The following is a 22,752-nucleotide window of genomic DNA, read 5'->3' as shown; positions in this document are numbered from 1 at the left end:
CCACAGAAAAGGTTATGGAGCAAAGCCTCCCTAAAGCCATTTTCAGCCATATGAGGGACCGGGAGGAGGCTGGGAACAGCCAGCAGATTTACCAAGGGTAAATCATACCCAAGTAACCAAGTGATGAGATGTGGATACAGTGAGGGCAGTGGGTGTTGTTCATCTTGACTTCATGAAGGTCTTTGACATGATCATCCACAGCATCCTCACAGCCAAATTGGTGAGATATGTATTGGAAGTGGAAGAGACACGTATTGGCAGTGGAAAATTGGCTGGACTGTCAGGCTAATGGGTGGCGGTGATCAGTGGTATAAAGTTCAATTGGCAACTTTTACCAGTGGCATGCCTCTGGGATCAATCCTGGAGCCAACACTGTTCAACATCTTTATTAATGAGCTGGATAATGCAATAGAGTGCACTCCTCACGTGTGCAACTAATACGAAATTGGGAGCTGGAGGGCAGGGCCTCTATTCAGAACGACCCAGACAGGCTGGAGGAAAGAGCTATCAGGAATCTGTGAAATTCAACAAGGGTAAAGGCAAATGCAAGCGCCTTCCCATGGAGCAACCCCATGCAGCAGTACAAGGTAGGGGCTGACTTGCCCATTCTGATCAGCATTAATTATGCAATTCTTCTTTGAATCTACACTGATGGCATGCTACGCCTTTTCAAGGTGCTCATATTATACTTTCTAAATTTGGGTACATTAGTTCCCCTTCCCCTCCAGCCTTCTAGAATTCCTCCACTGTTCCATGATTTGTTAAAATTCAAAATTAATAATTCATATAGCTTCTAAGCTTTTTTTTTTTTTTTTAGAATCTGTAGGTGTCAGTGCAGCAGATTTAAAAACATTTAACATTAATAGTTGCTGGTACAGTGATAATACATTCTTTCCATCACTAATGATGGAGGAGGTGAGATGTAAAAGCATAATCCAGCCTTTTTCTGAATACAGAACATAATATTTATTGAATATTTATGCCTTTTTCTGCACAGCAGAAATTTATCATCCTTGCCCATTATTGGACTTCTATCATTACTACGCTTTTGTATCCTTCAAGAACACCCTCTATATTTAAAGAACTCCATTGTACTTTACTGCCCACAGATTTTTATTAATATCTTTACCTCCTTAACCAACTGTCTCTGAGCCACATAGTGCTTGCCACCATCAGCTCCCCATTCTTTAAACTGTATTGCTAACTTCACTCCCCTTCTTACCTTGTTTTAACCAAACAAATCATGTTTCCTAAGACCAGAATTCTCTGGGAGTATCTAAATGAGCAAGCAATTGTCAAGTTAGTCAGATTCTTATGCTCAAGTATTCCTTGCTTTTAAAGCTTGCTCTTGTTTTCAAGATTAAAGTAGGAGATATGTGCACGCAGAACTCGTTCTTGGCTCCTAACATGCAAAGTTAGGTCACAGTTCCTAACATATGTGCACTATTTATTCTACATCCATTAGAAAGAAAACCTGTACAGATTTAACCAGAATAACATGGCTTTTATTTGTTAGAAAACTGTCATATACATATATATATATATATATACACACACACATGTATGAATAAGTATTTTAGAAGCTTCGGAAATTGATCAGCAGCCACTTGATTTATCAGCACAAACTCCCCATACATGCAAAAGCCTGAATTCTCCTAAATTTCCTTTATTCAATACAGAATGAGTTTTAAGGAACTACTCGTGTTTCTATAGAATCTGAATTACATTTATAAAAAACCCTCCAATATATTTTTGTCAGTTAAAACACGAGCACAGTGCCACTCTACTTGTCTTCCGAATTGTGAGAACTGTTAAAGTAGGCAACAAAATGTTTCATATACAAGAGCACAGAAACGGCTATAAGGTTTTGTTGTGACATTTTAGTTGTCACAGAGGTTTTCCAGTAAATGCTCATTAAAATGTCTTAACATGCAAGTTATTTGGGTCCACTATCATTTTCATTACAAAGCCGCGATTTGTTTTTTTTTTAATTTATTAGTTTGCTTTATCTCATAAAAATAGCAATAAATTGCATAAATATACAAGTCTGGACAAAGACCAAGATATCCTGTAAAGATTTAATATGGAAAGAATATTAGTGAATATATTTCTATGAAATAAAAATCAATGCTTCCCTCGCAGCAAAGCAGAAAGCCCTGCACATTATTTCTATCACATTCATTTTCTCTCTGTAAAGTCCATTCGCCTATCACTAGAAGTGAAATAACTTAAGGTCTGTGTTGTAAACTTTGTATTTTTTAAATGCGCGCTGGGCACATGCCAACAAACTGCATCTTCTTCTGCACCAAACATTCATCCAGCCAGCCAACTACTTTATTTCAGAGCACTGGAAGGGAGGAGGGGAGAGAAAAAACAACGGTGATAACTGCTGAAGACATTTCCTACTTTTCTTCTACAGATATTTCTGGTCTGTGTGAATTCACTTACTGCAGGCAGGCCTCACGATCCATAGCATGTAAATGTCAATGATCATACTACAAGTTTGAACTGAATTAACCTTAAAAAAGAAACACGCAATGGCAATGACAAAGAATTCAATTCAAACCCACAGTCCTTTGATTAATCTAAAAAAAATAGGTATTTCTGTTGAAGACAGTTATCTTTAAAGATAAATAGGTGACTCATTTTTTCAATATTTCAGGCTACATATATTTTTAAGTATATAAATTTGTAAGTATTTGCAAAACTGTCCACTGCTATAGCTGTAACAACTACTGTATTTAAAGATGATGAAAATCCGCAGACTGGCAACTAAATGCATTTTATACAGATGGAAGAATGCGCTTTAAGTTTCTGAAATGTAAAGTTTTTGAATTGGACTTTTAAAAGAAGCCTCCAGTAAGTAACAAATTTAGACAATATATGTACATTTAACAGATCATATAGAAAGCATAAAACTACTTTGGGCATCTGACCAGTTGGCAAGAATAGAACTCTTTCTACACAGGAGAAACACATGTATAATAAAGATGCAGTGTATTCCTGTTTCCTAACCTCTTTCAAATTGCAAAATATCTAATTCAAAAAATTCTGAGGGGTACTTCATCTCAAATGTCAAAAATGACACGATGCTTCATTTCCTCTTGGCACAGAAAAAAACCCGCCAACATTTCTATCACTACACTTAATCCAATTTTCTTCATTTGCTAAATAGTAGTCTCTAAATGTGGTAAACTGGGCAGTAAAACTTAAAATTAGCTAAGCCTATCAGGCATCTTTTGGTCCTATATTCATCTATGGGGGACAGAAAAATCTTTCAACTAGTCAGTAAGAGCTGCAAATAAGCTACTTCCATCCATGAACTTGCATGCTTTCTGTAAATGCTCAGAAATAAGTCACCTGGGATCTTGCCTGTTACACTACTGTAAACATCAATAAACTGCAGAAAGCAAAGGTGTTTACAGCTTTTTTTCCCTTCAAAAATCACTGCCTGTTTTATTTAGTAAAAATCCAGTGAATAAGTATAAGCTGGATGCATGCTTTGTGAACTTTGAAAAGAGATACTTTCAAAAACATATGAATCGTCCAGAAACAAAAAACTGACCTGTTAAATATTAGGTGTAAGTGGGAAAATTATCACCCCAGTACCCCAATCTTTTTGTTTCCCATTGCACAACAAAACAATGCCACCTGAAACTCACTAACAAATATGAACACTTCCACTGGTTTCAACTATTTCAGATAAACAAGAAGTTATTTTTTTCTCAATGGGTATGATTCAGAAACCAAAAGAGTTTGTGCAGAAAACCAGGTCCGACACAACAGTCCACCAACTGATTTACTACACTAGTAGAGACTCTCATCTAACCTGAAATTACTATTTTCAGTGCCAAGTCTTCAATGCACAGTTGCTTTTGTCAACTGAGTATTATCTAATTTTACGTTACAGAAATCATGCCCATTTCAGGTTTTAAATGAAAGATAGCAGTTCTACCCTGAATGCCTCTTTTTTCTCCATATAAGCAGTGCTCAAACCAAGAAATTCTGAGTGGGCAGAGTAACAGAAGAGAGATTTTTGTCTCAAGCAGCAACTATACAGTCTGACAAACTGTTCTGTTCCTCTTTTCTTCCTCATACACATTTTTGACAAACTAAGAAATCTGTTTCCATTAAGATTTCAAGAACATTTTCGAGTTTTTATGCCAAACATCTTCATTTTCAGGCAAAAACAGGTAGGAGAACATTTAATTCTTCTAACATTTGTGTCGTAAAAACCTTATTTCCTACCAAGAACAGGAAACTGTAGCTGCATTGCCTAACATTTCAACATTGTATCCTACTGTATGCTGCCAGTACTTTATAATAAGGCTTAAACATTTTTAGAAGGAAAATACAGTGATGATTTAACACAGTCTTCCAAAGTTACAGGGGGAAGGTAAAGAAAGAACTGGTCAGGAACGTGAAAGTCAATAGCAGCCTTAGCTGTAGGAGATGGTGAATCTTATGATCCCGAGAATAGCAATCAAGACTAATAGCAAAATTGCAGTCCTGCACTTGAGGAAACATTTCTGTTTGTTCAGAGAGCTAGTTGATGTGACCCCTGTGTGTAAATACAAAGAACAGATGACGAAACATAGACCACAAAAAAGCTGATGTGCAACACAAACCTAATTTGGAGTCAATGTTGTGGAACTCTCACGTAAGTAGCCCACCACATCTAGCAAAAAGATCCTCAAAGACAGTTGCACAAAGAACACGTGTTCTGAGATTCTCCCATCAGTGGGTACATGGCACCTTCTGAACCAGGACAAATTCAAGAAAACTCAGAGTCAATCATTCTTTTTGCACATCAGTAGAAAATAACGTAATTCTATCAGAGTCCTAATAAACATTTTAGCAGCACTTAACACTTTGTTATATGTAGTTCAAGTCACTCAAGAAAGCCAAGAACATAAAAATTGCACTTAAAAATCCAGTCAAGAGGCGCTCTGTGACTAAACTTCAGTTTGAGAACGTTGGAAGTGAGAAACCACTGCATTTCAAAACAAAGTGTCTGCAGTTCTACGAAATGTGCTATTACACCTGATGTGTGTTAAATTTGTTTACATGTTACTTTTTATAGCCAGTTACAAACTGAGGCACTTAATCTTGCCTCAGATAAGTGAAATGAATTAATTACTATCAAATCCTAGACATATTTATGCATTTTGTCATAACAGTAATTTACATGTCTTCTCAAGGAGAGAACTTGTAGAACTCTGAATATAAAAATACAGTTGACTACATTGTCTGAAAGCTTAAAAGCTCATCTAATTCGTATTATTCCTTAATTCCACATTAAGTTGTTAAAACCAAACAGCTTCTTTCTCCGCATTAAATACACTTAAGATTAGGTCCAGTTCTTCCCTGCATCACAGGTACATGCATCACCTTGCCTCCAGTACATTTGAGAAATCTAAATCCAAAAGAGCTTTAAGTTAAACCACCAGAAGATCAACACGTACACACACAAGATCAACAGCATCAGCTTACATCCTGTAACCTGCCTTCCACACAAAAAGCAGGAGGTAATCTGCATAGGACTCTGAAGCCACATATTTTTCATTGAGGAAAATTCATTACCACTCAGGGTATTTTCCACAGCAAAGGTGAAATTTATAATGAAGAGTCAGTTACATTCTAAGCACTCTACAAAGTAAATTCAGACCAGGTTACCTTTAATTACAATATAACGTGCAATTCCTCACTGTCTTTATCTGAGCAGGAGCAAAATTAAACCGGAGAAAAGAAAGGAAAGACAATCTATACATCCTGGTAGACACAAAGCATGCTTCAATACAATTGTACTCGCTTTCAACTACTTTCTGAATTCATCGTTTTTTTCATAATATGAAGTCAAAAGTAAACTGTTTTGCAAAAAGCTTTAACCAAAGCACTACTCTGCTGCACTTCAATGCACAGGAAGCCCAGAGTGCTTGCAACGGGTTTGATGCATACCCAAGGGGATGTGCTTAGGTAAGCCCTCTTCATATGAAGTTTCCTACAAAATCTCAGGTACCTGGAGATCACATAGGGGCCATGATAAAATGACAAGGGAACAGTCTAATTGCAAGATATCAGCAGTATCTTACTCTGTCTGTTCAGTTATACTCACTTGGTGCTTCATGTTGGTTTTTTTCATGTGACTACTGTATAAAAACTTTATGCCAGGGCTGGTTTTCTATGCGTTGAATAATATGCTAGGAAGAATGTCTGGGTTCAAAAACAAAAATAGGCATATCTGACAGCCATGTTCCCAATTATATGATAGAGTATGCAATTAAGAACTGGGCAGCATACTGACTGCATTCCAATTATAACTAAGCCATCAAATTCAAGAAGACTTCCTGATAAAAATTAAAAAGACATTTTCATTAAAATATATTCTTCTTATCCTTCACTAGCATGGCAGCACAGTTAACAACATGCACACCAACTGCTCTAACTTCTATTTATAACAGTAAAGCACAGGCATTGGTATGCATGAGAATTAAACTAAGGAAAGGGCTCGAACCGCTACAATTTATTACCTACGTAACATTTTCTTCCAAGCATAATCCCACTGAGCTCAAACGGAGCTATGCATTCATGAAATCATAGAACCATAGGGTTGGAAGGGACCTCTGGAGATCATCTAGTCCAATCCCCTGCCAGAGCAGGGTCACCTAGAGCAGGTTGCACAGGAACGCGTCCAGGCAGGTTTTAAATGTCTCCAGAGACAGAGACTCCACCACCTCTCTGGGCAGCCTGTTCCAGTGCTCTGCCACCCTCAAAGTAAAGAAGTTCCTCCTCATGTTTAGGTGGAACTTCCTATGCTCAAGTTTGTGCCCGTTACCTCTTGTCCTGTCCCCAGGCACCACTGAAAAGAGCCTAGCCCCATCCTCCTGACACCCACGCCTTAAGTATTTAAGTCACTGGGAAGACTTCTGAGTATCTGAGTTGCAAGCACAATACCACGGTTAAACAAAACAGAATTACAGCCTCAGAATTTCACACAGCAGCTAATTAAATGCACAGGGTAACAGACTAGGATTATGACCAAAAAATTTATATGTTATAGGATAATGAGATGGCTCTTGAATGAAGTATCAAAATTTGGGCTATTTCATGAACCAATGGTGCACAGAACCTCCAGCTACTTTCTCTGACATTGTCAGTAACTAAAAAAACCACCACCCACCAATGTCAATATACCAGCACATTACAACTCCTCACACTCTAAAAAAAAAAAAAAAAGCCTGCCATCACCATCTTGCATCTTTCTTGTCACTGTGAGAAAACCATATAAAGGTCATGGAAAGCAAACTTCACTCGCATTCTTACAGGTGGCTCCTCCAGATTAAAGCTGAAGAGCAGCTGAGCAGTGGCATGAAGGACCTTTCAGTGCTTTTGCAGAACAGAACACTTCAGTTCCCACACCTCTGAAGCCAACACTTTTCAGCAGTATGCAGTCACTCCTATTTAAAAAGAAAATAATACCTTGTGTTTATGGCTTATATACCACAAACTGAAAATCAGAAAAAAATACGGGATAATTGAACTACGTGAGAAAGACAGAATTGAGTAATATCCTCTCATTTTTTGTAAGATATGCAGCTACTGCAAAGATTTCAAAAGAAAAAAAAATCCTGAAGGCTCACCTAAGTAGTTCTACATTCAAGCAAGCTTAAAATGATTTGCCAATTATATGGTCAAAAGTAAGAAGCTACAGTCAAAATCTGTCTTTTTTTATACCATAACCTATTTTCCAAATGTATTAAGAAAAAAAATAATCTTTAATGTGAACTCACAGTCATTCAACCAAGATTCAGCAAATTCTAAACCCACACAGTTGATTTGTCATCTATTTGGCTGCTAAATCTGACTCTGAAAGAGTGATGTGTTACCTTATTATTATTTTTAAAAAGATTTCTCTTGGGACTGCACAGCAAAGGAATGAGTATGTAGCCTATCTTACACAGGAAGGAGAGATTTTTATCCTTAAAAACAGGAGGTTCGCCCACACGATCACCTGGGACAAACTTGGCCAGTGCAAGCAGGCTAGAAGGTTATAGGAGCCTGGGAATGTTTAACATCAAGAAAGTAATTACAGCCCAGAAAGATCAGAAGGAATTACACAGGAAATGTGAACAGTAACCCTTTCATGCCAAAAAAATCATGAAAAAGTGAGCTCTCGGCTGCCAAACTATGAGGCTGTACAAACCAATTGCAAAATGCAGGAATGGAAAAAACACTATATATTACTAGGCTATAAATTCCCAACGATGTGATAAAGCTATACTTCCAAGAAAAGAACAAAACCTCTGGTCTTTCTTCTTGCCATGTATATGCAGTATAATTGAAGCCCAGAAGAAACATGAAAACATTTCAAACACCACGTAAGAATGGTCAGTTGTCTCTTCTGAATTTTTTCTTTTCATTTTATGCTGACCAAACAGTCTCCTCCCTAGAAGGTGGTCAAACATCTTGTTCTTATTTAGTCATGGGAAACTTCCTTCCAAAATAAATAGCACATTATCCAAGCAAGAATGCTAACTCTCTCAGTTATCTATTCCAGAAAAATGAATCTCCCAAATTCGGAATAAACCCCATAGCTCAACAGAATGGGCACAAGCTACCCTATGCGTTTGTTGGTGAAGTAATTTCTATTGCCTAGGAACACGAGGGAATTTGAGTAATCTGACTGTAGTTCAATCTAGCTACAAAGCCTCCAAGTGCCATTTTGGAAATTGATCATATCTGCGTGCTCTTCACACAGAGCTGGGAACCATTTTAATGAAGCAAGAGACTTTTTTCAAGCTCCCCACTAAGGAAAATTGTATTCCTTTATATCCACCAACAGACAATGCTGCAAAGTATTAGCACATAACCCCAATCAGACAAGAGATGAGCAATAAAGCAACCAAACACTAGTGTTTTTATTAATTTGTTGATTAAGACGATGGCAAACATATTCTTATTGCAGTAAACAAAAACAATAAGCTCCCATAAAATGAGTATTAGTGTATATATGATCTAAGCAAAAATGAAAGATATTTTATGATTTCCAAAAATCAATAAATTATTTATCTAAACAACACACTTCTTTAGTTGTTCTTAAAATTACAAATGAAAACAGTGTCATCACGCATTGCATTTGCGGTGCATCTCCATATGAGCACTTTAGCTTCTTTTTTTCCACCTTGTCAGTCAGGTGTTCCTCTCTACCCTCCTTTACAACCAAAGTTTTCATTTTTTCATCCGTTCTGTTGGCTTACGGTTTTTTCCTTTTCCTTGCCTTCACATCCAAGGTGGGCCTTTGCCATCACTAATGCCACATGCACAACCAACTCCTGCATGACTGAAGTCTACTCAGCTATCTGCTCAGTGGAATCACTAGATAAATAAAATTGAGGGGAAAATAAAAAAGAAATTAAAATACAAAAGAAACACATGAGAATTTCGAGCATGGGCAGGCAAACAGGGCAGATATGGTGCAGTAAAGACGAAAGAATCAAGCAGGTCAAAAAGTCATTGCTGACATTATGGCCTGCACAAGTAACTGTTAACTCCCATTCTTCAGGAGATAAAACTGAAATATGAAACAATTATATTTTCTATTATTTTACCGAGATGGAGGCTGAAAAGAGACAAGCACAGTGACCTCATTCTGGAGACAAAGGGAAAGTGCACTTTCTCCTGCACTAAACTTAATCCCACTTCTAAGGGTTGGTGATTTGCAAAAACAAACTGAACTAACTCTCCCAGTCAATACACGTTCCTCTGAGATTAAAGTCACTTCTCCTAAATTTGTCTGTCTCCACAGCAGATTAAATATTCAGCAGTACAATATCCATACAAGACGTTAGCCAAAAAAAATGCAATAGTAGATGAGCCACTAAATTTTCGATGGCTATAAACTCAACGCAAATCTATCCACAGCACATAGCACAGTTTGCTGGTCAGTCAGAAAAATATTTCCATATTGTTGCAAGATATTCTGCCTTTAAAGCGCTTGTACATGTAAACCAAAAATACTTCCAGGGATACTGATATTGCTTTCTCAGTGAGCTACGAGAGTCACAATGTGAATAAACCCACAGCCTTCCTTTCAGCGAGGTGAACTGATCGGTGTGAAGTCTGTTAGGAGTCACCAGCCAACTACAGGGACTCTTACTATGCAAACGAATTGATGGCAACAGCACTGGGAAGTGTTTCCTGTACCTCCCAAGTGTAGGCAACACGTCAAAGCTGTGCATTCCCTTCAATACATGCATTTGTAACTGATTCACCTGCCGGACCCTGAAGCAGCACTGTGGCTCACCATGTACACCACTAATACAAGATTCCTTTGCGCATCAACAACATTTTCCACCTGACCACATCTGCTCTTTACAGAACCTCTTTAAAATTTGTATCTGAAAAGTAGTAACGTAATGCCAGTACTAGCAATGTTTTTTAATGGAGATGTTACTAGCATTCATCTTATTTACAGAAAGAAATAAAAGAAAAAGAAAGTAAAGTAAAGAATGAAAGTAAAGAATGTCATATTCTGGGCCTGTAAACCCACTTTAGAACGAAAGAGTGAATTCCAAAGATACTAGTTTTGAAAAGGAAGTAGCTTCTAAATACAATTATTTGCAATACAACTAGATTTCAACAGAAATTTAAAACTTCCTCTTTTGAGGGCATATACAGTCAGTCAACTGAACACGTATGCTAATATTCCCCCCCAGTTTCTTCCTAACCGCAAGTACATACGCTAAACATTTTCTCCTTCACAATATAAAGCAGCTTTCTAAATATAATTTCCAAAGACTGAGTTATGAGATAACTACACCATTCACAGACAAGTATTGGAGGGAGAGGCTGCTAAAGAAAACCTGAAACTCTTCTTTGAAAATACCATCCAAGAAAGCACGCATGGCTATTCTGTGCCAACCAGTACTAACTTATACAAATTTTTGAAGTTTATCTATTAACTTTTGATTATTAATAAACATTTTAGAAATGGTCTTTCTGGTGTTTCACATATGAAATGTTATGAAGTGACAACTCAAGTAAACTGTTTTCATTGTTGAACAGCATACACTTTAAAACATCACTTAGACAAAAAAAGGCTTATACCGCCCAAGCTGATTATTTCTCCCATCACCAAAATCTCACTGCAGTAAACAAAGAAATTTAACAGCGAGGTGAAAAATACCTGGAAGAAATTAAGGACAGGACAGACGTAAATGATGCTAATCAAACACACCAAACTGTTACAGTTTCAGCATCTCACCTAAAGCAAAAGAACATGCCCTGAGCTGGTCAGAAGTGCAAAATCCTGCACTGGACTGAACTTACAGTATGAATAACCCTCACAGCAGCTGCTGATCAAACCTGGCTTCCTTTATATTTAGGACATCAAAAAGGCTTCACTCAATCCTCTTGGAGCAGCTCTGACCACAATTATTTCCAGGCTTGTCACTTTCATGCCGCTGAAATTAGCTACTGAACCAAGAAACTCAACATGCCCCAGCTAACAGGCAAGCTGTGCATTTACACTGTTCATCAGCAAAAAATACGGGCAGATTTGTTCTCAAATCTGAACAGCATGCTCCAATCGTGACCTGGTAAGTCCTAAGGAGAATAGAGCACATACATACGATGCTTTTGACAACTTGCTCTACTATACTAGCTGTTTTTTCATTATATTCTGATTAAGCGCACAATAAGATACATTCCTTCTGTTTCAAATCCCATCTCTCTAGAAAATGGAAAGAGCTACTACAATTACCACTAGAATACGAAGACCCAAAGCAGGAGGCAACATGGTTTTCTAAAACAGTAACACAAGATTAAGGAGCATCATCTCAAGGAAAATCAGAAGACTTATCACTATCTTCCCCTCCAGATTACTGTATAAGTAACACTTTCACATCACAGGAAAAAAGAAATATTCCTCAGGCTCCACAAAGTATTAAATACATCATTATAGATATACGACAACAGAGAGTTGTTACGACTTTCAAATATAGCAACCTGCGATCAAAATCAGTGCAAATTATGTCACATTTATGTTTTTCTAATCTATAAACTATATTCTGGCAATGCATGCTCTTGAAGTGCAGGTAGATGATGAGTGAAAAAAAGAGATGTGAGAAAAATAAACAAACGAGTAATTGTTCTACTAACTAACAAATTACACAAGGTGTTTTCAGAAATGGCCCCTTAATCACGGCAAAGATAAAATGCTTCCAGCCTTAAAAGAAAAAACAACAAAAAAACCCACAAAAAACCCAAACAAACTAAGCAACCAAAAAGGACCCACTAACTTTTGAAGCATTCTGCTCATTACAAAAGTGAAGAGAAATAATCAAAGCAACAAATTTCTGCAGGATCTCACAAACATCTGGCATCCACCTGCTTATGCAAAGACTGGCAACACGTAGTGGTGGCTTTAAAATGCATATTTTTGAAATAGCGACAATCCCCAAATAGCAAAGCTTACTATTTTGATGTTCCAACCCTAAATAATGTTTAAAAGTTGACCATCATTTTAGGCTTATCATCGCTGACAGAGTACCTCTCAGTTACTGAAGTTTTTCTGCCTTGACAGGGGAATTCCATTTTTAAGATTCATACAGAGAAAATGTTTCGGTATAAATCACGGCTATTCTAAGCCAGGAAAATGTCCCACAGGTCACTAAGCTACCATCTTTCAGACGAGTTCTCCATAATTAAGGTATCAATTATCATTTCACAGGCATATTTTATTTTATAAATAAACTCTGTTTCCACAATCTGAGCTGTGGGAAAGAATGCCTGCGTCAATGCACCAACCCTTGCAGCACGGCAAGTTTTGAACTGAATGCCAACTCTAAGTGCTATAATATGGATTCTAGCAGAGAGAAAAATAGGAGGAAGATTTCCCTCTCACCCCCCAGATTCCCACAAGCCTCCTGAATCTTTTTATTCCTGTCACGGCACCTCCCTGACATCTGCTCTTTGCTGCTCTAGAGCCAAATACAACAAATTTAAGTCAATCTGTTGCTAAACACACCAAAAGTAAAAACTGCAGCCTCCATTAAATGGAGTGAAAAGGACATTTCAGTGGGAAGGAGCAAAAGCTGATCCTGTAGTCTTTTCCTGCTGAACACCGCTTTTGATGCATTTATCACAGACTTTTGTATTTGAGTTTGATAGAGACTGAAAGCAAATATAGTTTCTAGGAGTTGAACCATGCCAAGAGAAAAGACTGGCAGAGCGACAAGCATGCTCATTTAATTAAGATACCCCCACTGCTATTTTTTATGACTTTTTACATACTTGCTGGAAGTTGGCTGGAAGACACAGAAGGCCAGCGTTAGCTCATCTCATCCTCTTTAAATATTCTACCACTTTAGGTACAGAACAAACTTGTGTACTGACTTGGATTAAATTACTGCAGGAACACCTACGTAATGCATCAGCCCAGGCAACAGAAAAATTGAAGCTGAACAGCACAGTGTCTCATGAGTGGAAAGTCACAAAAACAACTGCCCTACACAATTTCTCTTCAAGTACGTGAGGACTTAGACTTTACTACCCAAAACTTCTTCCTCAATGTCCCCACTTACAAGAAAAACAAAGTATATCAGTGGATACTCCCAAGAGAACTAGACATAGTACCTAGTGGGCATTTCACCTAGATATAATCTAACACAGGGATAAGGGAGCAAACAAATTAGTGAGATGTTATAACCATTTCTCCTGTAAACAAACGTAATTCCTTTACTCCCACCATCAATACGCGGTTTTCAGGTGAGCTTTAACAAAAATCGTAATGGTTAAAATAATCCTATAAATGACAAAAAGCTGAGGGGTTATGTTCTTTCAGGAAAAAAGGTAACCTGAGCCTGTGTAAATATTCTTGCACTCTAAATCATCCTATTTCTATTAGAATTTTCCTAAATTCAAATTATCCCTAGACTGCAGAGCTCACTGTCTTATCAATTTAATAAAAAAAATAAATCCTTTCTCAAGTTTCCTTTCTCAATTTGCCACCTTAATTTCACAGAACGTCCCCTTACTCTTATAGCATGAACCAACGGAACAAAAGCTCGTGAATTACTTTTCTCAAACCATTCATCATTCTGTGCACTTGTGTTATACTTCATCATATTCATTGCCTTTCAAAGGCTAAACAATCTTTTTTTTTTTTCAATTTATCTTCATACAAGCAAATTTCCATCCCAGTAGATCACTCTTTTAGCCTTTCCTCTGCATCTCCTCTCCTCTACACCTTCCTTTTTAGAGGAGGCATCCAGCACCACATACAGTGTGATGGCATGCTATATGACAGTAAGATATTGATTTTTACCATAGTATTTTATTCCCCATGCTATTCTCCATCACACTTTGTTTACTCTGATTTCACGTACAAACACAGATACCAGGAGTTAACAGAGCTCTCAGAAACAAGATTATTAACACACAGCCCCCTACTTTGAATATGTGACACTAGGAACGTGTGAAGACTTATCATTTCAGGACAGATAGTCTTTGCTTTTTTGTCCTTCAGCACAATTTCTTGCTCATATTTCACCCATTACAGTCCACAAATCTTTGTGATACGCCCATCAGAATATCTTCCCAGAAAGAAAATCCCTGGTTTACAAGAGACCATAAACACAGACTAAGCAAAGGTAATTGCCCTAAACCGCAGACGTGGACTTTTCACCTTTAGGTCTTCAATAAGGCACCAAGTATGCCTCAGCGTAACAAGAAGTCTGTAATGTAATACAGACCTGCCCTTTGAAAAATTAAGACTTTAATAGAAAACATAACACATGTATATACGGAAGACAAGATCATTCTACACACCACTTACCCTACAGAAACTACGGAAAACATACCATCCCTGAACTAACTTACTAAAATACCATAAAATATGATAGATAATGTATTGACCCTTAAGGGGTACATAACCAGACAAAAATAGACAAAAGTTTCCAAGAAAAAGGTGCATTTGAGGATCTGCAATCACATCTGCCTTCTGGAAATGAAAAAAACCAAGCGAATCAAAAGTCTAAAATTTTTGTCTCGATCACGAATGGTACTGTAAAGTTTCTTTAATATTGCCATTTAGGGAAAAACATAATAGAGTGATTGACTCAACTCTCTGTTCTTAAACACTCTGCTAAAAGAACAAACTATTTGTGAAAATAACAAAAACCAGCTGAAAGCATTTGGGTGGTCTCAGTTTCAGTCCTGTAATACAGAACAGTCCCTTCTTTCCAAATCCAATACCAATTTGCTTTCCTTCTTCAGTAATGCCTCAAAATGTGTTGATGACAAAAGCAGTAAAACCCACTGAACATACATATTATTAATTTAGAACATTTTACTAGTAGACTGACAACTTAAAAGAGCTCGATTCATCATACACTACACAGAGCACTGTCATATACACAACAGAACTACGCAGGCTTTTATAGACTGATCCTTTTTGATTCCCTAACAGTATTTTGGGGGTTCATATACTTTTACCTTTAGGACAGTGCATATCATTAGCGTTGACTGGTGTTGGACTGAATGCTGATATTTAAACTTTATTGTCTTGCTTCCTAAAACCACGGATCTACCTTATTTCTTCACCACCTGTTCTGTTTTGACTGAGCTGAGCAAGACCAAGTGCCGTCAGAAGCTCATGTCTTGGTGTACATAGCACTACTTCATTTAAACAGCAGCCTGATACAAATCTGAGATTACAGGCACTCAGAAAATTGGCAGACTGTAACCTCCCTTAGGGAGGCTAACCAGTCAAGGATGGCCAAAAAACCTATCAAAATTAAGTTTTGTATCATTACTATTTAAAACATGCAGAAGACTGAACTGTGCTCAAAACTACACAAATCAGTAACAGGAACATACCGATTTTCTATGGTTCATCCAAAAGAACCACAAACATACGTGTAAGAAAAGTGGCAAAGAAGCATGGGTACAACAGAAATGACATTGGTCTAAGCTGTAATCTGTCACCATGCACCATTTTCAGAATGTTGTCCCTAGCCAAAGGTCCTTAAAAGAGATGAGAGTCCCTTGCAATTGTCCGTACAACAGAGGAATAATGCACCAAAAACTAAGACAACACACCTTTAGGGGTTTGCTTGGTTTGGTTTCTGCTTTTGCATCAGGTAAAACCATTAAATACTTCCTACAGACATTTCAGATGCCAGTTACAGATAACATAGGATTTCACGTGGAAGACTGAGTATGGAAATGTTGCTCTGACTGATCTGCCAGCCAAGATCAAACAAACAGCAAAAATTTTCCATGAAACTATAACTTAGAAGCCACCTAATATCCCAACCCAATTTCACTGATAGGGTCTAGCAAGTCTGCCAGGAGCAGCTTCTTTCCACCACAACTCCTATAGCTATCAAACAAATTTTCCGAGTTGCTTTTCCCTCTCTTTTGCACCTGCCTCTCCTGGCAAACACCCAAGCAAGCCACATGAATAATCCCACCTCCCTGCCTCCCCAGGGATTTGCTGCAAGAGAGGCATTTCAGCAGGGCCAGGACAGCCTTGCTCTGAAGCTCATCTCAGCACGTGACCCCTTCTTGGCATTAACCATGATACTTTTTCTAAATCAGCAATCGTGGGCTTAGACTTTTCTGAAAAACAATAAAGGGCTAAGCCACAGAATGAAACTACTGGAGACATACACAGAAATTAATATCCTATGGCAGCCTCTAAAAGTAAGAGTTCAAAAAATATATACGTTCATTACTTAATATGGCATAATTTTACCTTTATATACTCCCATGAAAAAAACCCTCATCAATCTGTCAAAAAAATTAAGTGAAGGGACTACAATGCATTACAACTCTGAGAGATGCACTGAGTTACATATTGCATTCTTTCCTTTTCATTTGTGCAATAGTTGAAAGTATACTGATGGCTCAGTACTAAGCCTGTTCTGGTATCAGGACAGCGGGGAGCCTCCCTTCAGGCAAGGCTTTCCATACTGTACACCCTTCAAAAAGATGCAAGAAGGAACCAATGATAAAAAGAATAGGTCACAGTTTAGGTGAGGAAATAGTTCTTTCTTAAAACGGTAAAAGACTGAAGTGACAAACAAAAGGTAGTCTTTCCTTAATCTATGCACTTTTGCATCTTTATTTAATACACAGTACAGTCCTACCACAGTTAGTTTTATGGTGTTTTGATTACATTTTTGACATTAATTAGGAGCAGTACTCCCCAAAGGGTTAGTACTGGGTCCAGTCTTATTCAACATATTCATCAATGACACGGATGAGGGAACAGACTGTATTCTCAAAAAGTTTGCTGATGACACAAAACTGGGAGGGGTGGCTGACACACCAGGAGGCTGCGCCACCATTCATCGAGACCTGGACAGGCTGGAGAGTTGGGCAAAGAGGAACCTAATGAGGTTCAACAAGGGCCAATGTAGGGTCCTGCACCTGGGGAGGAATAACCCCATGCACCAGTACAGGTTGGGCTGACCTGCTGGAGAGCAGCTCTGCAGAGGGAGACCTGGGAGTCCTGGTGGACAACAAGTTGACCATGAACCAGCAATGCGCCCCTGTGGACAAGGCCAATGGTCTCCTGGGCTGCATTAAAGAGTGTGACCGGCAGGTCGAGGGAAGTCATCCTCCCCCTCTGCTCTGCCCTGGAGAGGCCACATCTGGAGTACTGTGTCCAGTTCTGGGCTCCTCGGTTAAAGAAAGACAAGGAACTACTGAAGAGAGTCCAGCAAAGGGCTACAAAGATGAACAAGGGAATGGAGCACCTCTCTTACGAGGAAAGGCTGAGAGACCTGGGTCTGTGTAGCCTGGAGAAGAGAAGACTGAGAGGGGATCTCATCAATCTTTACAAATATCTAAAGGGCGGGTATCAAGAGTATGGGGCCAGATTCCTTTAGTGGTGCCCAGTGACAGGACAAGAGGCAACAGACACAAACTGGAACACCATAAATTCTGTCTGAACGTAAGGAAAAACTTCTTTCCTTTGAGGGTGCCAGAGCACTGGAACAGGCTGCCCAGAGAGGCTGTGGAGTCTCCTTCTCTGGAGACATTCAAAACCCGCCTGGACGCGTTCCTGTGCAACCTGCTCTAGGTGAACTTGCTTTGGCAGGGGGTTGGACTAGACGATCTCCAGAGATCCCTTCCAACCCCTGCCACTCTGTGATTAAGACATGTTGCTCCATAAACCATGATAACATTTCCTACAACATTTAATTAGGCTATAAATACCCATGGCATAAGTCCTTTAAAAAAAAATAATGCTTGGATATTACTTACACTAGGTTGAATCAGCTTATTAAGGACAAACCAATACCTGTAAATATAGTACTATAATAAGTCAAAGACACACTTAATTAAAAAATATCACATGAAGAACTGCACAGTTTCTACCCAGCTGTTCTGTGTGTTTTCATGAACGATGACGAGACCAATAGCAGTGCAGAGCAAATACAATAGAAAGACGACAGCATTCTCCAAATGCCATTTTAAGCTGAAAGTAATAATCTGTTTGTTACACTAGTAAGAGAAAGCAGGTAATCAAAAAATTATCATAACTTTTTATTTTCAAATCAACAACAAAAAAATCATTAAATATCAACAACATATTATTTTTAATTGTTACACTGTGAAGAAGTTTGCATTTCATTCAACCTCCATAACAACAACATGCAAATACACTTCATGAGAAAGTGCTCAACTATTATTCAAGCATCGCTGTTCTCTTATTTGCCAATGTTAGTCCTGTAAAAATATATGTCCATGGTTTAAATTTTGTTTTAAAAAGTCTTTTTAAGTAAAAACACATTCTGGATATCTCTAAGTGAATTACAATGATAAACATGAAGCATTAAGTCTAAGCAAATAAAGACAAAATCTTAACTTGACTGCAGATGAGGATGAACATCAAAACATCTTTTACTGTTGCTGAACCACTAATATTTTTATGGCAATTCTGCAAACAATTAGTTTCACTGGAATACACTCCCACTGGAGTACACTCTCAATGACGTTAAAAAAATTTAAAATAAACCAACAAACAGCAACTCAAACACAGAAATAAAACCTGTCTACGTAAGAAGGAAAGTACACAGATTGCAAATGAATCTTTTTCTTCGTTGATCACATTTAACCGGAACACTGAAAAGCAGATTCCGAAAAACTCTGTAGTGTTTTCTCAGAAAAAGCATATACACTCTACGGAAAGGACACACTGAAAAATTTCCATTAAAGGATGCAAAATTAAAATGCATCAGCTACCTAAGGCTGTCTGCATCTACTCATGTAACCTGTGCTAAACATGCAGTAGCTTACCACAATCAAAAGCAGGTAACCTACCCACATCTACCATTGGAAAGAACCCTAGCTTACCGTATGTCTTTGTGTTCAGACAGACTTAGAATCTAAAATTAAAGCATTCTGCAAGGACATTAACCATATTCTTTCAACATACCCACCTTATACATCCTGCTGCTGCTATGGCCAATGAAGTATCTCGTCCATCTTAATTCCTGTTTCAAGGAAAACAAAAAACATAAAGTCCCCATATCTCAGGAAATGTATTCAGCAAAGGACAGGAATCATATTAAATAAAAAAGAGGCATATATTTCAGAAAGTGAATAAACAAGAATTCTACTAAAAAATGTTTGCTCTCAACAGATCAAATGCAGTTGCGTCTCCTCTGAGGCTTACCTTATATTAAAAATATTTAAGATTAGAAATTGCAATAATAACTACTTGAATAAACATTGCTGAAGTAACTGATGAAGTTCTCACATTACCAATTTGACCACATACTTTTAAAACTCTGTATGCTTCTATAATTGTAACTGCAGTAATATTTTCGGCCAAACTTCACATCAAAGTTGTACTTTGATCACTTGACCATTTCACTTTGACCTGACAACATCTATCTCATTAGGTGCAAATAAATAAGTGAAACCATCACCAGTTTCATACAGACATTTAAAACGTTAAACCACTTCCATAAATAACATATTACCTCTGCACATAAACTTCCTCGAAACACCCCAAGTCACAGAAGAACACTCCTTCCGCCTAACGCTGCATAATCATTGAACCTGTACATCAAAAACATATATGACAATCACTGCGTATACCTAAAATTTCAGGTGAGAAGGTCAGAAATACCTCATGACACATTGTCACTATCATTGCTAGTTCTGATAGTCTCACAAATGGGATGCAGAGGATACATAGGAAACTAGTATTTCCTTCATGAATGCTTTGAACAAATTTTAGTTCCCCCAAAATCAATTGCTTCAACAGCCAAAAAGTTAAAAACATTTGAACCATACTATAGTGCTAGTTTTCTTCTGATCCTCCAGTTATCATTACCCAAGAATAGTTTTTAATTAAAACACTAAGAACATTATATCAGATCACCAAAAAAATTTTAAACATAAACCATAACCGTCATAAGCATTTTTCCTTCCTTTTCCTCTCTTTTTCACAAACTTTAAATTTGAAACAAATCCAATCCTTCTAGCTACTGAAGCAGAAAAAAATGTGCACTCATCCCTGAAATATATATTAGACTTTGCATAAAAATAACTGTAAAACAAAATTAACTTAAAGTAATAAAAAAAAATAGCTACAATAAGGTTAGACACAAAAAAAACCCCCACACCTCAGTGTTTTGGTTGCTGAATAGTCCTGTGAAAAAAACAAATTCTGCATACAGGAACTACTGTGATCTAAGAGCGCTGTGCATTTACCTTATGTTATCCTTCTTTTTCCTTTTTATTACAGAATAATAATATGAAAGACCATTTTTAATGGCATGTTACAGGTTGAAATAAATCAGTACAAGCAAATTCAAGACTGTAATTTCTAAATTAAGGCAGCTAAACTACACAGATTTAAGGGCTAGAAAGATATAGTGAACCTGGAGAAAGGAACCAAGCACACGGCAGTACGAGTCAAAGAGCAAAAGACTGCCAATAAAAGGTAAGATATATGACATAAATTTTAATTCAGGCATAGAACTAGGTAAGTCTTTTAACAAAGCATGACTTTTGGACTTAACAAATTTACACAAGCCAATGCCTCGCATTGTTTCAAATCTGCCACACAGCAGACATTACTGCAGTCTTTCCAAAACTCTCATGCGCTGCTTTCAAACAATTCCTTCCTTATTTTGCCAATGCCAGCCACATCAGATCACTTAGAACTTTGGATGTATTCTTTATTTCATTATTACCAATATAAAAAGTTCTAATGGATGCACAAGCCAGTAAGCCTCAGCACCAGCTATGCACAAACACTACACCCACTCGATGCACTCACTTCTGCAGCCACAGAACAAACAAAAACCCTTTGGCTCTCAGGATCCTTCCAAAATCTGAGGAGCCGAGAGGACTGCGTGTAGCATCTGTACTTTTATGGAAGCAGTAGGGAGGTTTATGAAACAATGCTCAGGTCGGAGAGCCGAGAGCTCCATGCGCAGCTCAGACCCCGGCTGCCAGGGGCATCTCATACCAGACAAACGCTTCCGTGTCCCAGCCTCACCAAACCTGAGGACACCTACTGCCATCCCTCCTGCATGCAACGCTTTATGGCCACGTGTACTTAAAAAAAAAAAAAAAAAAAAAAAGTGCAAGCGAACTGTGGAAGGAAGTTTTGCGACTTGTAGACACCTTTCTGCAGATCTTTATTGTAACTCCACACCTGTCAGCTACAGTCACACCCACTGGCTTCCTCTGTGCTGGCGGGGGGCGGACACCCCCTGGCAGCGCCGTAACGGGCGGCCCGTCACGGGTGGCCGAGTTGGCCGGGAGCTCCCACAGCGCCGGGCCGGGCCCCCGCGGCCTCCCGGGCCCAGCGCGGCAGCCGCTCCGCAGGCCGCGCACTCCCGGCCGCCCGCTCTGGGAGGCCGGCGGGCCCCGCAGACACCCCGGCGGGCGCCCTGCCAGCGGGGCCGGGCCCTCCCTGGGGAGGTTCGGCGGAACTGCGGGCTCGGGACCCGCTTTCCCCTGACTGGGCTGGCCAAGGGCCTCGGAGGCCCGGCGAGGGACCCCTAGGGCTCGCCGGGGCCGGGCCGGGGAAGGCGCCCACCTCCGCACGGCGCTGCCGCCGGGAGCCGCTGCCCCGCCGCCGCCGCCTCCTCCTCCTTCCCGGCCGCCGCCCGGCTGCTGGGCCCGGGGGGAGGGAGCGGGCGCAGCCCGTCCCCGGCGCCGCCCGCCCGCCCCCACCGCCAGCCCCGGGCCGCGGCCCCCGCCGCCGCGGGGGGAAGGGAACTTACACACGCGCCCCTCTGCGTGCCTGCGTCACGCCACGTCACGGCGACGACACGGTGTGGCGTCACGCTCCGCGGGAAGGACGTGTTGCGTGTGGGCGGCCTGTCCCCCCCCCCCACCCCGTCACCACCGCACCGCACCGCGCAGGCGCCGTGCCGCCGCCGGGCCAGGGGCTGGTCTGGGGCGCGGGGTTGCGTGACCAGCTCCCCGGGCACCGCCGTGCCTGAGTGAGGCCTTCCCCTCCCAGCCGGCCGGTGGTGTGGGGGGAGCCGGGCTCCCAGCCGGACACAGAGCAGAGTGTCACCGCGCTGCGGGTCAGGATTGGGGTTTTCCGTGAGGCTGGTTGGAAAAAGGAGTCGAAATACAGGAGCTGGTCTGGGAAATGGCTGAACATGAGCCAGCATGTGCCCAGGTGGCCAAGGCGGCCAGTAGCATCCTGGCTCTTATCAGAAGGAGTGTGGCCAGCAGGACGAGGGAAGGGATTTTTCCCCTGTA

General features: G+C 39.6%; 1 protein-coding gene across 21 annotated transcripts in view; it reads right to left on the bottom strand.

Annotated features, from left to right (window-relative positions):
• The window catches only part of ZNF438 (zinc finger protein 438), a 52,973-nt gene extending 30,595 nt beyond the window's left edge, over window positions 1–22,378 (bottom strand). For 5 of the 21 annotated variants that reach the window (XM_063324525.1, XM_063324528.1, XM_063324516.1 and 2 more), the window contains exons 1-3: window positions 22,263–22,367; window positions 20,001–20,079; window positions 19,455–19,508 (exon numbers count right to left, since the gene is read on the bottom strand). The gene's annotated coding sequence lies outside the window, so the exon portion shown is untranslated. The other 16 variants (XM_063324527.1, XM_063324517.1, XM_063324534.1 and 13 more) reach the window with 10 other exon arrangements.
• Between the last annotated feature and the right edge of the window lie 374 nt (window positions 22,379–22,752).

The sequence above is a fragment of the Chroicocephalus ridibundus genome, chromosome 2 (assembly GCF_963924245.1).
Source record: "Chroicocephalus ridibundus chromosome 2, bChrRid1.1, whole genome shotgun sequence".
Lineage (NCBI taxonomy): Eukaryota > Metazoa > Chordata > Aves > Charadriiformes > Laridae > Chroicocephalus > Chroicocephalus ridibundus.
The sequence above is the reverse complement of the archived record's forward strand: the minus strand, read 5'-3'. Positions and strand labels throughout refer to the sequence as shown.